The 19,031-nt window shown below is 42.6% G+C and overlaps 1 protein-coding gene across 3 annotated transcripts in view; it reads right to left on the bottom strand.

Moving 5' to 3' along the window:
• LOC139756509 (uncharacterized) overlaps positions 1-19,031 on the bottom strand; it is a 183,095-nt gene that overhangs the window by 40,805 nt on the left and 123,259 nt on the right. The gene's annotated exons all lie outside the window — the stretch shown is intronic.

The following is a 19,031-nucleotide window of genomic DNA, read 5'->3' as shown; positions in this document are numbered from 1 at the left end:
TCCTGACTCAAGCATCAAGATGAAACAGCAACTTCACAATAGGTCTCTGAAATGACCATAAGTTCCAAATCAATGAACAATAAACAATGAAAAAGTACATGTATCTTTAGTTGATGGCAGTAGTTGGTACACAGCCAATGACTTGGGAGTTATTTATTTTTTTTTTTTTTTGCTTTGTCGGTCTCCCGCGTTTGCGAGGTAGCGCAAGGAAACAGACGAAAGAAATGGCCCAACCCACCCCCATACACTTGTATATACATACGTCCACACACGCAAATATACATACCTACACAACTTTCCATGGTTTACCCCAGACGCTTCACATGCCTTGATTCAATCCACTGACAGCACGTCAACCCCGGTATACCACATCGATCCAATTCACTCTATTCCTTGCCCTCCTTTCACCCTCCTGCATGTTCAGGCCCCGATCACACAAAATCTTTTTCACTCCATCTTTCCACCTCCAATTTGGTCTCCCTCTTCTCCTCGTTCCCTCCACCTCCGACACATATATTCTCTTGGTCAATCTTTCCTCACTCATTCTCTCCATGTGACCAAACCATTTCAAAACACCCTCTTCTGCTCTCTCAACCACGCTCTTTTTATTTCCACACATCTCTCTTACCCTTACGTTACTTACTCGATCAAACCACCTCACACCACACATTGTCCTCAAACATCTCATTTCCAGCACATCCATCCTCCTGCGCACAACTCTATCCATAGCCCACGCCTCGCAACCATACAACATTATTGGAACCACTATTCCTTCAAACATACCCATTTTTGCTTTCCGAGATAATGTTCTCGACTTCCACACATTCTTCAAGGCTCCCAGAATTTTCGCCCCCTCCCCCACCCTATGATCCACTTCCACTTCCATGGTTCCATCCGCTGCCAGATCCACTCCCAGATATCTAAAACACTTCACTTCCTCCAGTTTTTCTCCACTCAAACTCACCTCCCAATTGACTTGACCCTCAACCCTACTGTACCTAATAACCTTGCTCTTATTCACATTTACTCTTAACTTTCTTCTTTCACACACTTTACCAAACTCAGTCACCAGCTTCTGCAGTTTCTCACATGAATCAGCCACCAGCGCTGTATCATCAGCGAAGAACAACTGACTCACTTCCCAAGCTCTCTCATCCCCAACAGACTTCATACTTGCCCCTCTTTCCAAAACTCTTGCATTCACCTCCCTAACAACCCCATCCATAAACAAATTAAACAACCATGGAGACATCACACACCCCTGCCGCAAACCTACATTCACTGAGAACCAATCACTTTCCTCTCTTCCTACACGTACACATGCCTTACATCCTCGATAAAAACTTTTCACTGCTTCTAACAACTTGCCTCCCACACCATATATTCTTAATACCTTCCACAGAGCATCTCTATCAACTCTACCATATGCCTTCTCCAGATCCATAAATGCTACATACAAATCCATTTGCTTTTCTAAGTATTTCTCATATACATTCTTCAAAGCAAACACCTGATCCACACATCCTCTACCACTTCTGAAACCACACTGCTCTTCCCCAATCTGATGCTCTGTACATGCCTTCACCCTCTCAATCAATATCCTCCCATATAATTTACCAGGAATACTCAACAAACTTATACCTCTGTAATTTGAGCACTCACTCTTATCCCCTTTGCCTTTGTACAATGGCACTATGCACGCATTCCGCCAATCCTCAGGCACCTCACCATGAGTCATACATACATTAAATAACCTTACCAACCAGTCAACAATACAGTCACCCCCTTTTTTAATAAATTCCACTGCAATACCATCCAAACCTGCTGCCTTGCCGGCTTTCATCTTCCGCAAAGCTTTTACTACCTCTTCTCTGTTTACCAAATCATTTTCCCTAACCCTCTCACTTTGCACACCACCTCGACCAAAACACCCTATATCTGCCACTCTATCATCAAACACATTCAACAAACCTTCAAAATACTCACTCCATCTCCTTCTCACATCACCACTACTTCTTATCACCTCCCCATTTGCGCCCTTCACTGAAGTTCCCATTTGCTCCCTTGTCTTACGCACTTTATTTACCTCCTTCCAGAACATCTTTTTATTCTCCCTAAAATTTAATGATACTCTCTCACCCCAACTCTCATTTGCCCTTTTTTTCACCTCTTGCACCTTTCTCTTGACCTCCTGTCTCTTTCTTTTATACATCTCCCACTCAATTTCATTTTTTCCCTGCAAAAATCGTCCAAATGCCTCTCTCTTCTCTTTCACTAATACTCTTACTTCTTCATCCCACCACTCACTACCCTTTCTAATCAACCCACCTCCCACTCTTCTCATGCCACAAGCATCTTTTGCGCAATCCATCACTGATTCCCTAAATACATCCCATTCCTCCCCCACTCCCCTTACTTCCATTGTTCTCACCTTTTTCCATTCTGTACTCAGTCTCTCCTGGTACTTCCTCACACAAGTCTCCTTCCCAAGCTCACTTACTCTCACCACCCTCTTCACCCCAACATTCACTCTTCCTTTCTGAAAACCCATACAAATCTTCACCTTAGCCTCCACAAGATAATGATCAGACATCCCTCCAGTTGCACCTCTCAGCACATTAACATCCAAAAGTCTCTCTTTCGCGCGCCTGTCAATTAACACGTAATCCAATAACGCTCTCTGGCCATCTCTCCTACTTACATAAGTATACTTATGTATATCTCGCTTTTTAAACCAGGTATTCCCAATCATCAGTCCTTTTTCAGCACATAAATCTACAAGCTCTTCACCATTTCCATTTACAACACTGAACACCCCATGTATACCAATTATTCCCTCAACTGCCACATTACTCACCTTTGCATTCAAATCACCCATCACTATAACCCGGTCTCGTGCATCAAAACCACTAACACACTCATTCAGCTGCTCCCAAAACACTTGCCTCTCATGATCTTTCTTCTCATGCCCAGGTGCATATGCACCAATAATCACCTACCTCTCTCCATCAACTTTCAGTTTTACCCATATTAATCGAGAATTTACTTTCTTACATTCTATCACATACTCCCACAACTCCTGTTTCAGGAGTATTGCTACTCCTTCCCTTGCTCTTGTCTTCTCACTAACCCCTGACTTTACTCCCAAGACATTCCCAAACCACTCTTCCCCTTTACCCTTGAGCTTCGTTTCACTCAGAGCCAAAACATCCAGGTTCCTTTCCTCAAACATACTACCTATCTCTCCTTTTTTCACATCTTGGTTACATCCACACACATTTAGGCACCCCAATCTGAGCCTTCGAGGAGGATGAGCACTCCCCGCGTGACTCCTTCTTCTGTTTCCCATTTTAGAAAGTTAAAAAAATACAAGGAGGGGAGGATTTCTGGCCCCCCGCTCCCGTCCCCTCTAGTCGCTTTCTACAACACGCGAGGAATGCGTGGGAAGTATTCTTTCACCCCTATCCCCAGGGATAATATATATATATATATATATATATATATATTTTTTTTTTTTTTTTTTTTTTTTATACTTTGTCGCTGTCTCCCGCGTTTGCGAGGTAGCGCAAGGAAACAGACGAAAGAAATGGCCCAACCCCCCCCATACACATGTACATACACACGTCCACACACACAAATATACATACCTACACAGCTTTCCATGGTTTACCCCGGACGCTTCACATGCCTTGATTCAATCCACTGACAGCACGTCAACCCCTGTATACCACATCGCTCCAATTCACTCTATTCCTTGCCCTCCTTTCACCCTCCTGCATGTTCAGGCCCCGATCACACAAAATCTTTTTCACTCCATCTTTCCACCTCCAATTTGGTCTCCCTCTTCTCCTCGTTCCCTCCACCTCCGACACATATATCCTCTTGGTCAATCTTTCCTCACTCATTCTCTCCATGTGCCCAAACCATTTTAAAACACCCTCTTCTGCTCTCTCAACCACGCTCTTTTTATTTCCACACATCTCTCTTACCCTTACGTTACTTACTCGATCAAACCACCTCACACCACACATTGTCCTCAAACATCTCATTTCCAGCACATCCATCCTCCTGCGCACAACTCTATCCATAGCCCACGCCTCGCAACCATACAACATTGTTGGAACTACTATTCCTTCAAACATACCCATTTTTGCTTTCCGGGATAATGTTCTCGACTTCCACACATTTTTCAAGGCTCCCAAAATTTTCGCCCCCTCCCCCACCCTATGATCCACTTCCGCTTCCATGGTTCCATCCGCTGACAGATCCACTCCCAGATATCTAAAACACTTCACTTCCTCCAGTTTTTCACCATTCAAACTCACCTCCCAATTGACTTGACCCTCAACCCTACTGTACCTAATAACCTTGCTCTTATTCACATTTACTCTTAACTTTCTTCTTCCACACACTTTACCAAACTCCGTCACCAGCTTCTGCAGTTTCTCACATGAATCCGCCACCAGCGCTGTATCATCAGCGAACAACAACTGACTCACTTCCCAAGCTCTCTCATCCCCAACAGACTTCATACTTGCCCCTCTTTCCAAGACTCTTGCATTTACCTCCCTAACAACCCCATCCATAAACAAATTAAACAACCATGGAGACATCACACACCCCTGCCGCAAACCTACATTCACTGAGAACCAATCACTTTCCTCTCTTCCTACACGTACACATGCCTTACATCCTCGATAAAAACTTTTCACTGCTTCTAACAACTTGCCTCCCACACCATATATTCTTAATACCTTCCACAAAGCATCTCTATCAACTCTATCATATGCCTTCTCCAGATCCATAAATGCTACATACAAATCCATTTGCTTTTCTAAGTATTTCTCACATACATTCTTCAAAGCAAACACCTGATCCACACATCCTCTACCACTTCTGAAACCGCACTGCTCTTCCCCAATCTGATGCTCTGTACATGCCTTCACCCTCTCAATCAATACCCTCCCATATAATTTACCAGGAATACTCAACAACTTATACCTCTGTATATATATATATATATATATATATATATATATATATATATATACATACACACACACATACATACGCACATATACACATACACACACATACATATATATACATATGAAAAATGTAAGAAACAATTTAGAAAACTGAAACTTCTAGCTTGAAATGAAATGAAAAAATGGATGTCACATAATGGTTCAACCTCTGGCTATGGAAAAGGAAATGTATAATTTATTTACACAAACGTCAATAGTAGTTCTCATCAATTTGACCACTGTATCAATAAGCTTCAATGTCTAAGCTACATTTTTTTCCAATTTCACTATTTTCTTGTCAAAGCACCATGTATGAAAACTATCACTCCAGTAACACAATATTATACACCCGGGTATCAGGATGATTAGTGCCATCTGCATAGTGAGCTAGCACTTCAATGGTTGTTTACAGGCATTTTGTCCACAAACACAAAATCTCTCTTTGTCATCCATAACAAATGTCAACACTTAACTCACACACCTCATTCTTTATAACTAGATTTTCTTGTGGTCAGCAGTTTGCACTATCCCTGCCTTTTGGCAAAATAGAAGGAGCAATAGATAGAAGTAATAAGGAGGAATATTTAGGCAAGAGCAGGACCATTAAGCAAGAGAAGCAGGTAGGAAGATAAGCTGGAAGCATTAGGTAGTAGTAGTAGGTTGGAACATTAGGTAATAGCAGTTAGTGGGGACATAGGTGGGAGCCTCTGGAAACACTGTGCTAGAGTTGCCCTCTGCCAGGGGCCCAATGAGGGTGAGGCACTAAAGGCAAGGGAGTGGCACTGGGGTTTGCCATTTATGGAGACTCTTATCGTGGCCAACCCTTTGAGAGTATTCCCAAAGAGAACAGGCACCAAAGACAATAGAAAGATATGTATATCATGATTATTTCTGGATAAATTGAAGAGTTTTCATGCATGATGGTACTAAAATTAAAAGAGCAATCCACAAGGAAAGGCTGGAGGCTTTCCATTTATTCACCTTGGAAAAGAGAGGAGTGTGGGGTGACTTGATCATAACATTTAAGTCTTTAAAGAGACTGATGAAGTAGAGAGTATAAGATCCTGAAGAGATGTAGGGATGAAGCAACCACAAAACATAAAGATATTAAGAAAGAAATTTTACATTAAGATTTTTTTGATAAAATAGTGGATGGATGGAACAGACTGAGGACAAGGTTAATGCAAACAGCATACATAAATTTCATAGGTTGACTGATTGTGGAGTGTTTAAAAATGGGGCCCCATTAGTGTAAATCTCCCTTCCCATTCAATAATATCTATCTATCTATATCTCTGATGCCTGTTCTAATTGGATCCCCCTCAAAGGGGTGGCCACAGCAACAAAGTCTCAACAACTAAAGAACAGTGCTGCTTCTTAGCCTTTAGTGCTTCACCCTTAACAGGCCACTGGCAGAGGGCAAAGTCAAGCACAGTGTTTGCTGAATCTCTTACCCAATGTTCCTAATGACAACTACTATCTAATGTTCCTACCTACTACTTCTACTTAATGTTTCTGCCTAAATGTTCCTACATGCTACTTCTATCTACTGCTTCTAACATTTTGCCAAAAGGCAAATCTAACAAAGAATGGGTTGCATGAGTTAAGTGTTGTCAAGTGTTACATATGACAAGGAGAGATAGTATGTTTGTAGACAGGATGCCAGTAGCCTACACCTTAGATAGGCAGACAGAAAAGACAGTTATCTTGGTCAGAGGAGTGCAACTTGACAACCACTTAAGTGCTGACTCACTAAGCAGATGTCACTAACCCTCCTGATTCCCAGGCGGTAGTACTGGTAATATACCTCCTTGGTTGTTGGCTATCTACCAACTACTACCTCCTGTTCAATACAAATAAGGTAATTTAACCTGGATGTGGAAAGGGAGCTGTGGTTTCGGTGCATTATACTGAGCGTGAACGAATGTGGCCTTTGTTGTCTTCCCCTAGCACTACCTCGCGCACACGTGGGGGGGGAGGGGGTTTTCATTTCATGTGTGTTTATATATGTATACGTTGAGATGTATAGGTATGTATATGTGCGTGTGTGGACGTGTATGTATATACATGTGTATGTGGGTGGGTTGGGCCATTCTTTCATCTGTTTCCTTGCGCTACCTCGCTAACGCGGGAGACAGCGACAAAGTATAATGAATAAATAAATACCCTTGAATATGTCTTAACATGCTGCAGCATAGAAGTATAAGAAGTATGAGGTTCCTACTAGAAAGACTGATCATATTGTGCTTGAATATGTGGTGGTGGAGGATGCATGAGGGGGATCAAAATGGCCACGGGTAACATAGAGGAAGTAGTTACATCAACAGTGTAGAAATTATCAATTTCTTAGAGAGTATTGAGCAGGACAGGGAATTCTATAACGAGAGCATAGACCAGTGCATCAGAAAGTTTTTGGAAATCAAATTGAAGGGGTCTGAACACTGGTACCTGTGATGGGTAATGGGGTCAAAATGGAGAATGGTATAATTCAACAAGAAATGTTATAAGCAAGAAAGCTCAGGGATTTACTTTGGATATAAAAGATACTGCAGCCAGCCAGCTTATTAAAGATTTAGGGGAGCAAAGAATGCGTATTACAAAGTAAGGAGGGAGGAGCAGAGAGATTTTTAAAGAGCCATATGGAAAAAGAAAATGACATATAAAATATTTACAGCAAATAATCAGGCTATGGGACTTGGATGCAGGAAGTCTTGAGAATGATGGGGAATATGTTTAGAGCTGAATAAATTCAGAAGTGCATTTACTGTAGAGGACAATAATGTACCAGCATTTATGAAGGTGGGAGGGGATAAGTCTTAGAATGTACAGAAATTGACAGAAATGACATCTATCTATCTATATATCTGATGCCTGTTCCCAACTAGAACTCCCTCAAGGCAGTGGCTACAACAGAATCTCCATAATTAGTGAACTCAAGTGCTCCTTCTTATCCTTTTGTGCCTCACTCTTAATAGGTCACTGGCAAACCGCAACTCAAAAGCAGTGTTTGTAGTGGCTCCTATTTAATGTTCTTACTGACTACTTCTACCTACTACTCCTGCCTAAAGTTCCAACTAAATGCTCCCACTTAAATATTTCTACCTACTGATTCTATTACTACGCCCATTTTGCCAAAAGGCCGAGTTAGTGCACAGTGCTCATCAAAGGAAAGTCTAGAATTACAAAGCATGAACTGTGTGAGTTTAAGTGTTATCAAGTGTCATGTATCACATGAAGAGATTGTATGTTTGTGGATAGAATGTCAGTATTCCACATGTGGGTGAGGCAGAAAGAAAAGACAGCTTACTGGATCAGAAGAAAGCAACTTGACAACCAATGAAGTCCTGGCTCACTACGCAACCATCAATAACCCTCCCGATATCCAGGCGGGTAGTACCGGTAATATAGGGGAGAGAGAATACTTCCTACGCATTCCCTATGTATTGTAAAAGGCAACTAAAGGGGGTGGGACGGGAAACCACCACCTCCTTGCATTTAAATTTCTGAAAGGGGAAACAGAAGGAGGAGTCAAGTGGGGAGTGCTCATCCTCCTCGAAGGCTCAGACTAGGGTGTCTGATTGTGTGTGGATGTAACCAAGATGAGAAGAAGGGAAAGACAGGTAGTATGTTTGAGGAGAGTAACCTGGATGTTTTTGCTCTGAGTGAAATGAAGCTCAAGGATAAAGGGGAAAAGTGGTTTGGGAATGTCTTGGGAGTAAAGTCAGGAGTTGATGAGAGGACAAGAGCAAAGGAAGGAGTAGCACTTCTCCTGAAGCAGGAGTTGTGGAAGTATGTGATAGAGTGTAAGAAAGTAAATTCTAGACTGATGTGGGAAAAACTTAAAGTGGATGGAGATAGATGGGTGATTATTGGAGCCTATGCACCTAGGCATGAGAAAAAAGACCATGGGAGGCAAATGGTTTGGGAGCAGTTGAGAGAAGTGTGTTAGCATCTTTGATGCATGGGACTATGTTATAGTGATGGGTGATTTCAATGCGAAGGTGAGTAATGTGGCAGTTGAGGGTATAATTGGTGTACATGGAGTGTTTAGTGTTGTAAATGGAAATGATGAAGAGCTTGTGAATTTGTGTGCTAGAAAAGAACTGATGATTGGGAATACCAGGTTAAAAAGAGATATACATAAGTATAAGGAGAGATGGTCAAAGGGCACTATTGTATTACGTGGTAATTGATAGGCATGTAAATGTTCTGAGAGGAGCAGCTGGAGGGATGTCTGATCACTATCTTGTGGAGGCAAAGGTGAAGATTTGGAGAGGTTTTCAGAAAAGGAGAGAGTTGTGAGAATAAGTGAGCTTGTAAAGGAGACTTGTGTGAGGTAGTACCTGGAGAGATAGAGTGTAGAATGGCAAAAGGTAAGAGCAAATGACATGATAGGAGTGGGGGAGGAATGGGCTGTTTTTAGGGAAGCAGTGATAGCTTGTGCAAAAGATGCTTGTGGCATGAGAAAGGTTGGAGATGGGCAGATTGGAAAGTCTCCTTCCCAAGCTCATTTACCCTCACCAGTTTCTTCACCCCAACATTCTCTCTTCTTTTTCTGAAAATCTTTACAAATCACCACCTTTGCCTCCACAAAATAATGATCAGACATCCGTCCAGTTGCATCTCTCATCACATTAACATCAAAAAGTCTCTCAATCATGCGCCGATCAATTAACACGTAATCCAATAACGCTCTCTGGCCATCTCTCCTACTTATATATGTTTTTTTTTTTTTTTTATATATACTTTGTCGCTGTCTCCCGCGTTTGCGAGGTAGCGCAAGGAAACAGACGAAAGAAATGGCCCAACCCCCCCCCATACACATGTACATACACACGTCCACACACGCAAATATACATACCTACACAGCTTTCCATGGTTTACCCCAGACGCTTCACATGCCTTGATTCAATCCACTGACAGCACGTCAACCCCTGTATACCACATCGCTCCAATTCACTCTATTCCTTGCCCTCCTTTCACCCTCCTGCATGTTCAGGCCCCGATCACACAAAATCTTTTTCACTCCATCTTTCCACCTCCAATTTGGTCTCCCTCTTCTCCTCGTTCCCTCCACCTCCGACACATATATCCTCTTGGTCAATCTTTCCTCACTCATTCTCTCCATGTGCCCAAACCATTTCAAAACACCCTCTTCTGCTCTCTCAACCACGCTCTTTTTATTTCCACACATCTCTCTTACCCTTACGTTACTTACTCGATCAAACCACCTCACACCACACATTGTCCTCAAACATCTCATTTCCAGCACATCCATCCTCCTGCGCACAACTCTATCCATAGCCCACGCCTCGCAACCATACAGCATTGTTGGAACCACTATTCCTTCAAACATACCCATTTTTGCTTTCCGAGATAATGTTCTCGACTTCCACACATTTTTCAAGGCTCCTAAAATTTTCGCCCCCTCCCCCACCCTATGATCCACTTCCGCTTCCATGGTTCCATCCGCTGACAGATCCACTCCCAGATATCTAAAACACTTCACTTCCTCCAGTTTTTCTCCATTCAAACTCATCTCCCAATTGACTTGACCCTCAACCCTACTGTACCTAATAACCTTGCTCTTATTCACATTTACTCTTAACTTTCTTCTTCCACACACTTTACCAAACTCAGTCACCAGCTTCTGCAGTTTCTCACATGAATCAGCCACCAGCGCTGTATCATCAGCGAACAACAACTGACTCACTTCCCAAGCTCTCTCATCCACAACAGACTTCATACTTGCCCCTCTTTCCAGGACTCTTGCATTTACCTCCCTAACAACCCCATCCATAAACAAATTAAACAACCATGGAGACATCACACACCCCTGCCGCAAACCTACATTCACTGAGAACCAATCACTTTCCTCTCTTCCTACACGTACACATGCCTTACATCCTCGATAAAAACTTTTCACTGCTTCTAACAACTTGCCTCCCACACCATATATTCTTAATACCTTCCACAGAGCATCTCTATCAACTCTATCATATGCCTTCTCCAGATCCATAAATGCTACATACAAATCCATTTGCTTTTCTAAGTATTTCTCACATACATTCTTCAAAGCAAACACCTGATCCACACATCCTCTACCACTTCTGAAACCACACTGCTCTTCCCCAATCTGATGCTCTGTACATGCCTTCACCCTCTCAATCAATACCCTCCCATATAATTTACCAGGAATACTCAACAAACTTATACCTCTGTAATTTGAGCACTCACTCTTATCCCCTTTGCCTTTGTACAATGGCACTATGCACGCATTCCGCCAATCCTCAGGCACCTCACCATGAGTCATACATACATTAAATAACCTTACCAACCAGTCAACAATACAGTCACCCCCTTTTTTAATAAATTCCACTGCAATACCATCCAATCCTGCTGCCTTGCCGGCTTTCATCTTCCGCAAAGCTTTTACTACCTCTTCTCTGTTTACCAAATCATTTTCCCTAACCCTCTCACTTTGCACACCACCTCGACCAAAACACCCTATATCTGCCACTCTGTCATCAGACACATTCAACAAACCTTCAAAATACTCATTCCATCTCATTCTCACATCACCACTACTTGTTATCACATCCCCATTTACGCCCTTCACTGAAGTTCCCATTTGCTCCCTTGTCTTACGCACCCTATTTACCTCCTTCCAGAACATCTTTTTATTCTCCCTAAAATTTACTGATAGTCTCTCACCCCAACTCTCATTTGCCCTTTTTTTCACCTCTTGCACCTTTCTCTTGACCTCCTGTCTCTTTCTTTTATACTTCTCCCACTCAATTGCATTTTTTCCCTGCAAAAATCGTCCAAATGCCTCTCTCTTCTCTTTCACTAATACTCTTACTTCTTCATCCCACCACTCACTATATACATATACTTATATATGTATACTTATGTATATCTCTCTTTTTAAACAAGTTATTCCCAATCACCAGACCTTTTTCAGCACACAAATCTACAAGCTCTTCACCATTTCCAGTTACAACATTGAACACCCCATGTACACCAATTATTCCCTCAACTGCCACATTACTCACCTTTGCATTCAAATCAATCATCACTATAACCCAGTCTCATGCATCAAAACTACTAACACACATTCAGCTGCTCCCAAAACACATGACTCTCATGATCTTTCTTCCCATGCCCAGGTGCACATGCAACAATAATCACCCATCTCTCTCCATCCACTTTCAGTTTTAACTAGATCAATCTAGAGTTTACTTTCTTACACTCTATCACATACTTCCACAACTCCTGTTTCAGGAGTAGTGCTACTCCTTGCCTTGCTCTTGTCCTCTCACCAACCCCTGACTTTACTCCCTAGACATTCCCAAACCACTCACCCCCTTTATGCTTGAGCTTCATTTCACTCAAAGCCAAAACAGCCAGGTTCCTTTCCTCAAACATACTACCTATCTCTCCTTTTTTCTCATCTTGGTTACACTGACGCACATTAAGACACCCCAATTTGAGCCTTCAAGGAGGATGAGCACTCCCCACGTGACTGATTCTACTGATTCCTGTTTTACAAAACTAGAAACGCAAGGAAGGAAGGGTTTCTAACCCCCACTCCCGTCCCCTTTAGTCGCTTTCTACGACACATGAGGAATGCGTGGGAAGTATTCTTTCTCCCCTATCCCCAGGGATATATATATATATATATTTTGCTTTGTCGCTGTCTCCCGCCTTTGCTAGGTAGCGCAAGGAAACAGACGAAACAAATGGCCCAACCGACCCACATACAAATGTATATACATACATGTGCACACACACAAATATACATACCTATACATCTCAATGTATGCATACATATACACACACAGACATATACATATATACACATGTACATAATTCATACTGTCTGCCTTTATTCATTCCCATCGCCACCCCACCATACATGAAATAACAACCCCCTCCACCCTCATATGTGTGAGGTAGCACTAGGAAAAGACAACAAAGGCCACATTCGTTCACACTCAGTCTCTAGCTGTCATGTAATAATGCACCGAAACCACAGCTCCCTTTACACATCCAGGCCCCACACAACTTTCCATGGTTTACCCCAGACGCTTCACATGCCCTGGTTCAATCCATTGACAGCACGTCGACCCCAGAATACCACATTGTTCCAATTCACTCTATTCTTTGTATGCCTTTCACCCTCCTGCACATTCAGGCCCAAATCACTCAAAATCTTTTTCACTCCCATCTTTCCACCTCCAATTTGGTCTCCCACTTCTCATCGTTCCCTCCGCCTCTGACACATATATCCTCTTGGTCAACCTTTCCTCACTCATTCTCTCCATGTGACCAAACCATTTCAAAACACCCTCTTCTGCTCTCTCAACCACGCTCTTTTTATTTCCACACATCTCTCTTACCCTTACATTACTTACTCGATCAAACCATCTCACACCACATATTGTCCTCAAACATCTCATTTCCAGCACATCAATCCTCCACCGCACAACTCTATCCATAGCCCACGCCTCACAACCATATAACATTGTTGGAACCACTATTCCTTCAAACATACCCATTTTTGCTTTCCAAGATAATGTTCTTGACTTCCAAACATTTTTCAACACTCCCAGAACTTTCGCCCCATCCCCCACCCTATGATTCACTTCCACTTCCATGGATCCATTCGCTGCCAAATCCATTCCCAGATATCTAAAACACTTCACTTCCTCCAGTGTTTCTCCATTCAAACTTACCTCCCAATTGACTTGCCCCTCAACCCTACTGTACCTAATAACCTTGCTCTTATTCACATTTTCTCTCAGCTCTCTTCTTTCACCCACTTTACCAAACTCAGTCGCCAGCTTCTGCACTTTCTCACATGAATCAGCCACCAGTGCTGTATCATCAGCGAACAACAACTAACTCGCTTCCCAAGCTCTCTCATCCACAACAGACTTCATACTTGCCCCTCTTTCCAAAATTCTTGCATTCACCTCCCTAACAACCCCATCCATAAACAAATTCAACCATGGAGACATCACACACCCCTGCCATAAACCAACATTCACTGAGAACCAATCACTTTCCACTCTTCCTATTCGTACACATGCCTTACATCCTCAATAAAACTTTTCACTCCTAACAACTTGCCTCCCACACAATATATTTTTTATACCTTCTACAGAGCATCTCTATCAACTCTATCATATGCCTTCTCTAGATACATAAATGCTACATACAAATCCATTTGCTTTTCTAAGTATTTCTCACATCCTCTACTACTTCTGAAACCACACTACTCTTCCCCAGTCTGATGCTCTGGACATGCTTTCACCCTCTTAATCAATACCCTACCATACAATTTCCCAGGAATACTCAATAAACTTATCCCACTGTAATTTGAGCATTCACCTTTATCCCCTTTGCCTTTGTACAATGGCACTATGCATGCACTCTGCCAATCCTCAGGCACCTCACCTTGAGTCATACATACATCAAGTATCATTACCAACCAGTCAACAATACAGTCACCCCCTTTTTTAATAAATTCCACTGCAATACCATCCAAACCCGCTGCCATGCTGGCTTTCATCTTCCGCAAAGGTTTTACTACCTCTTCTCAGTTTACCAAATCATTATCCCTAACCCTCTCACTTCGCACACCACCTCATCCAAAACACCCTATATCTGCCACTCTATCATCTATCACATTCAAACAAACCTACAAAATATTTATTCCATCTCCTTCTCACTTCAAAACTACCTGTTATTACCTCCATATTTGCTCCCTTCACCGATGTTCCCATTTGTTCTCTTGTCTTACGCTCTTTATTTACCTCCTTCCAAAACATCTTTTATTCTCTCTAAAACTTAATGATACTCTTTCACCCTAACTCACATTTGCTCTATTTTTCACCTCTTGCAAATTATCTTGACCTCCTGCCTCTTTCTGTTATACATCTCCCAGTCATTTGCACTATTTCCCTGCAAAACTCGTCCAAATGCCTCTCTCTTCTCTTTCACTAACAATCTTACTTCTTCATCCCACCACTCACTACCCATTCTGATCTGTCTACCTCCCACACTTCTCATGCAACAAACATCTTGTGCGCAAGCCATCACTGCTTCCCTAAATACATCCTGTTCCTCCCCCACTAACCTTACGTCCTTTGCTCTCATCTTTTTCCATTCTGCACTCAGCCTCTCCTGGTACTTACTCACCACAAGTCTCCTTCCCAAGCTCACTTACTCTCACCACTCCCTTCACCCCAACATTCTTCTTTTCTGAAAACCTTTACAAATCTTTACCTTCAACCTCCACAAGATAATGATCAGACATCCCTCCACTTGCACCTCTCAGCACATTAACATCCAAAAGTCTCTCTTTTGCGCACCTATCAATTAACACGTAATCTAATAATGCTCTCTGGCCATGTCTCCTACTCACCTACGTTACTTATGTATATCTCTTTTTAAACCAGGTATTCCCAATCACCAGTCCTTTTTCAGCACACAAATCTACAAGCTCTTCACCATTTCCATTTACAATACTGGACACCCCATGTACACCAATTATTCCCTCAACTGCCGCATTACTCACCTTTGCAATCAAATCACCAAATACTATAACCCGGTTTCGTGCATCAAAACTACTAACACACTCATTCAGCTGCTCCCAAAACACTTGGCTCTCATGATCTTTCTTCTCATGCCCAGGTGCATACGCACCAATAATCACCCATCTCTCCATCCACTTTCAGTTTTACCCATATCAATCTAGAGTTTACTTTCTTACACTCTATCACATACTTCCACCACTCCTGTTTCAGGAGTAGTGCTACTCCTTCCTTTGTTCTTGTCCTCTCACCAACCCCTAACTTTACTCCCAAACCACTCTTCCCCTTTACCCTTGAGCTTCGTCTCACTCAGAGCCAAAACAGCCAGATTCCTTTCCTCAAACATACTACCTATCTCTCCTTTCTTATCATTTTGGTTAAATCCACAAACATTTAGACGCGCCAATCCGAGCCACCGAGGAGGATGAGCACTCCCAGCGTGACTCCTTCCACTGTTTCCCGTTTCAGAAAGTTAAAAATACAAGGAGGAGAGGGTTTCTAGCCCCTCACTCCTGTCCCCTGTAGTCGCCTTCTATGACACATAAGGAATGCCTGGGAAGTATTCTTTCTCCCCTATCCCCAAGTATATATATAAATATAAATATATATATATATTTATTTATTTTGCTTTGTCGCTGTCTCCCGCATTTGCGAGGTAGCGCAACGAAACAGACGAAAGAATTGGCCCAACCCACCCCCATACACATGTATATACATACATGTCCACACACGCAAATATACATACCTATACATCTCAATGTACACATAATATACACACACCGACACATACATATATACCCATGCACACAATTCACACTGTCTGCCTTTATTCATTCCCATCGCCACCTCGCCACACATGGAATACCATCCCCCTACCCCCTCATGTGTGCGAGGTAGCATTAGGAAAAGACAACAAAGGCCTCATTTGTTCACACTCAGTCTCTAGCTGTCATGCAATAATGCCCGAAACCACAGCTCCCTTTCCACATCCACGCCCCACACAACTTTCCATGGTTTACCCCAGACGCTTCACATGCCCTGATTCAATCCACTGACAGCACGTCAACCCCGGTATACCACATCGATCCAATTCACCCTATTCCTTGCCCGCCTTTCACCCTCCTGCATGTTCAGGCCCCATTCACTCAAAATCTTTTTCACTCCATCTTTCCACCTCCAATTTGGTCTCCCACTTCTCCTCGTTTCCTCCACCTCCAACACATATATCCTCTTGGTCAACCTTTCCTCACTCATTCTCTCCATGTGACCAAACCATTTCAAAACACCCTCTTCTGCTCTCTCAACCATGCTCTTTTTATTTCCACAAATCTCTCTTACCCTTATATTATTCACTCGATCAAACCACCTCACACCACACATTGTCCTCAAACATCTCATTTCCAGCACATCCACCCTCCTGCGCACAACTCTATCCATAGCCCACGCCTCGCAACCATACAACATTGTTGGAACCACTATTCCTTCAAACATACCCATTTTTGCTTTCCGAGATAATTTCTCGACTTCCACACATTCTTCAAGGCTCCCAGGATTTTCGCCCCCTCCCCCACCCTATATATATATATATATATATATATATATATATATATATATATATATATTCCCTGGGGATAGGGGAGAAAGAATACTTCCCACGTATTCCCTGCGTGTCGTAGAAGGCGACTAAAAGGGAAGGGAGCGGGGGGCTGGAGATCCTCCCCTCTCATTTTTTTTTTTTTTTTTTTTAATTTTCCAAAAGAAGGAACAGAGAAGAGGTCCAGGTGAGGATATTCCCTCAAAGGTCCAGTCCTCTGTTCTTAACGCTACCTCGCTATCGCGGGAAATAGCGAATAGTATGAAAAAAAAAAATATATATATATATATATATATATATATATATATATATATATATATATATATATATATGTTATATATATTAGGTACAGTAGGGTTGAGGGTCAAGTCAATTGGGAGGTGAGTTTGAATGGAGAAAAACTGGAGGAAGTGAAGTGTTTTAGATATCTGGGAGTGGATCTGGCAGCGGATGGAACCATGGAAGCGGAAGTGGATCATAGGGTGGGGGAGGGGGCGAAAATCCTGGGGGCCTTGAAGAATGTGTGGAAGTCGAGAACATTATCTTGGAAAGCAAAAATGGGTATGTTTGAAGGAATAGTGGTTCCAACAATGTTGTATGGTTGCGAGGCGTGGGCTATGGATAGAGTTGTGCGCAGGAGGATAGATGTGCTGGAAATGAGATGTTTGAGGACAGTGTGTGGTGTGAGGTGGTTTGATCGAGTGAGTAACGTAAGGGTAAGAGAGATGTGTGGAAATAAAAAGAGCGTGGTTGAGAGAGCAGAAGAGGGTGTTTTAAAGTGGTTTGGGCACATGGAGAGGATGAGTGAGGAAAGATTGACCAAGAGGATATATGTGTCGGAGGTGGAGGGAACAAGGAGAAGAGGGAGACCAAATTGGAGGTGGAAAGATGGAGTGAAAAAGATTTTGTGTGATCGGGGCCTGAACATGCAGGAGGGTGAAAGGAGGGCAAGGAATAGAGTGAATTGGATCGATGTGGTATACCAGGGTTGACGTGCTGTCAGTGGATTGAAGCAGGGCATGTGAAGCGTCTGGGGTAAACCATGGAAAGCTGTGTAGATATGTATATTTGCGTGTGTGGACGTATGTATATACATGTGTATGGGGCGGGGTTGGGCCATTTTCTTTCGTCTGTTTCCTTGCGCTACCTCGCAAACGCGGGAGACAGCGACAAAGTATAATAAATAATAAATATATATGTGAGGGGACGGGAGTGGGGGGCCAGAAATCCTCCCCTCCTTGTATTAACTTTCTAAAATGGGAAACAGAAGGAGGAGTCACGCGGGGAGTGCTCATCCTCCTCGAAGGCTCAGAGTGGGGTGCCTAAATGTGTGTGGATGTAACCAAGATGTGAAAAAAGGAGAGATAGGTAGTATGTTTGAGGAAAGGAACCTGGATGTTTTGGCTCTGAGTGAAACGAAGCTCAAGGGTAAAGGGGAAGAGTGGTTTGGGAATGTCTGGGGAGTAAAGTCAGGGGTTAGTGAGAGGACAAGAGCAAGGGAAGGAGTAGCAATACTCCTGAAACAGGAGTTGTGGGAGTATGTGATAGAATGTAAGAAAGTAAATTCTCGATTAATATGGGTAAAACTGAAAGTTGATGGAGAGAGGTAGGTGATTATTGGTGCATATGCACCTGGGCATGAGAAGAAAGATCATGAGAGGCAAGTGTTTTGGGAGCAGCTGAATGAGTGTGTTAGTGGTTTTGATGCACGAGACCGGGTTATAGTGATGGGTGATTTAAATGCAAAGGTGAGTAATGTGGCAGTTGAGGGAATAATTGGTATACATGGGGTGTTCAGTGTTGTAAATG

Source organism: Panulirus ornatus, chromosome 22 (genome assembly GCF_036320965.1).
Source record: "Panulirus ornatus isolate Po-2019 chromosome 22, ASM3632096v1, whole genome shotgun sequence".
In the NCBI taxonomy this organism is placed as follows: Eukaryota; Metazoa; Arthropoda; class Malacostraca; order Decapoda; family Palinuridae; genus Panulirus; species Panulirus ornatus.
Note: the sequence above shows the minus strand (reverse complement) of the source record. Positions and strands in the feature narration are given on the sequence as shown.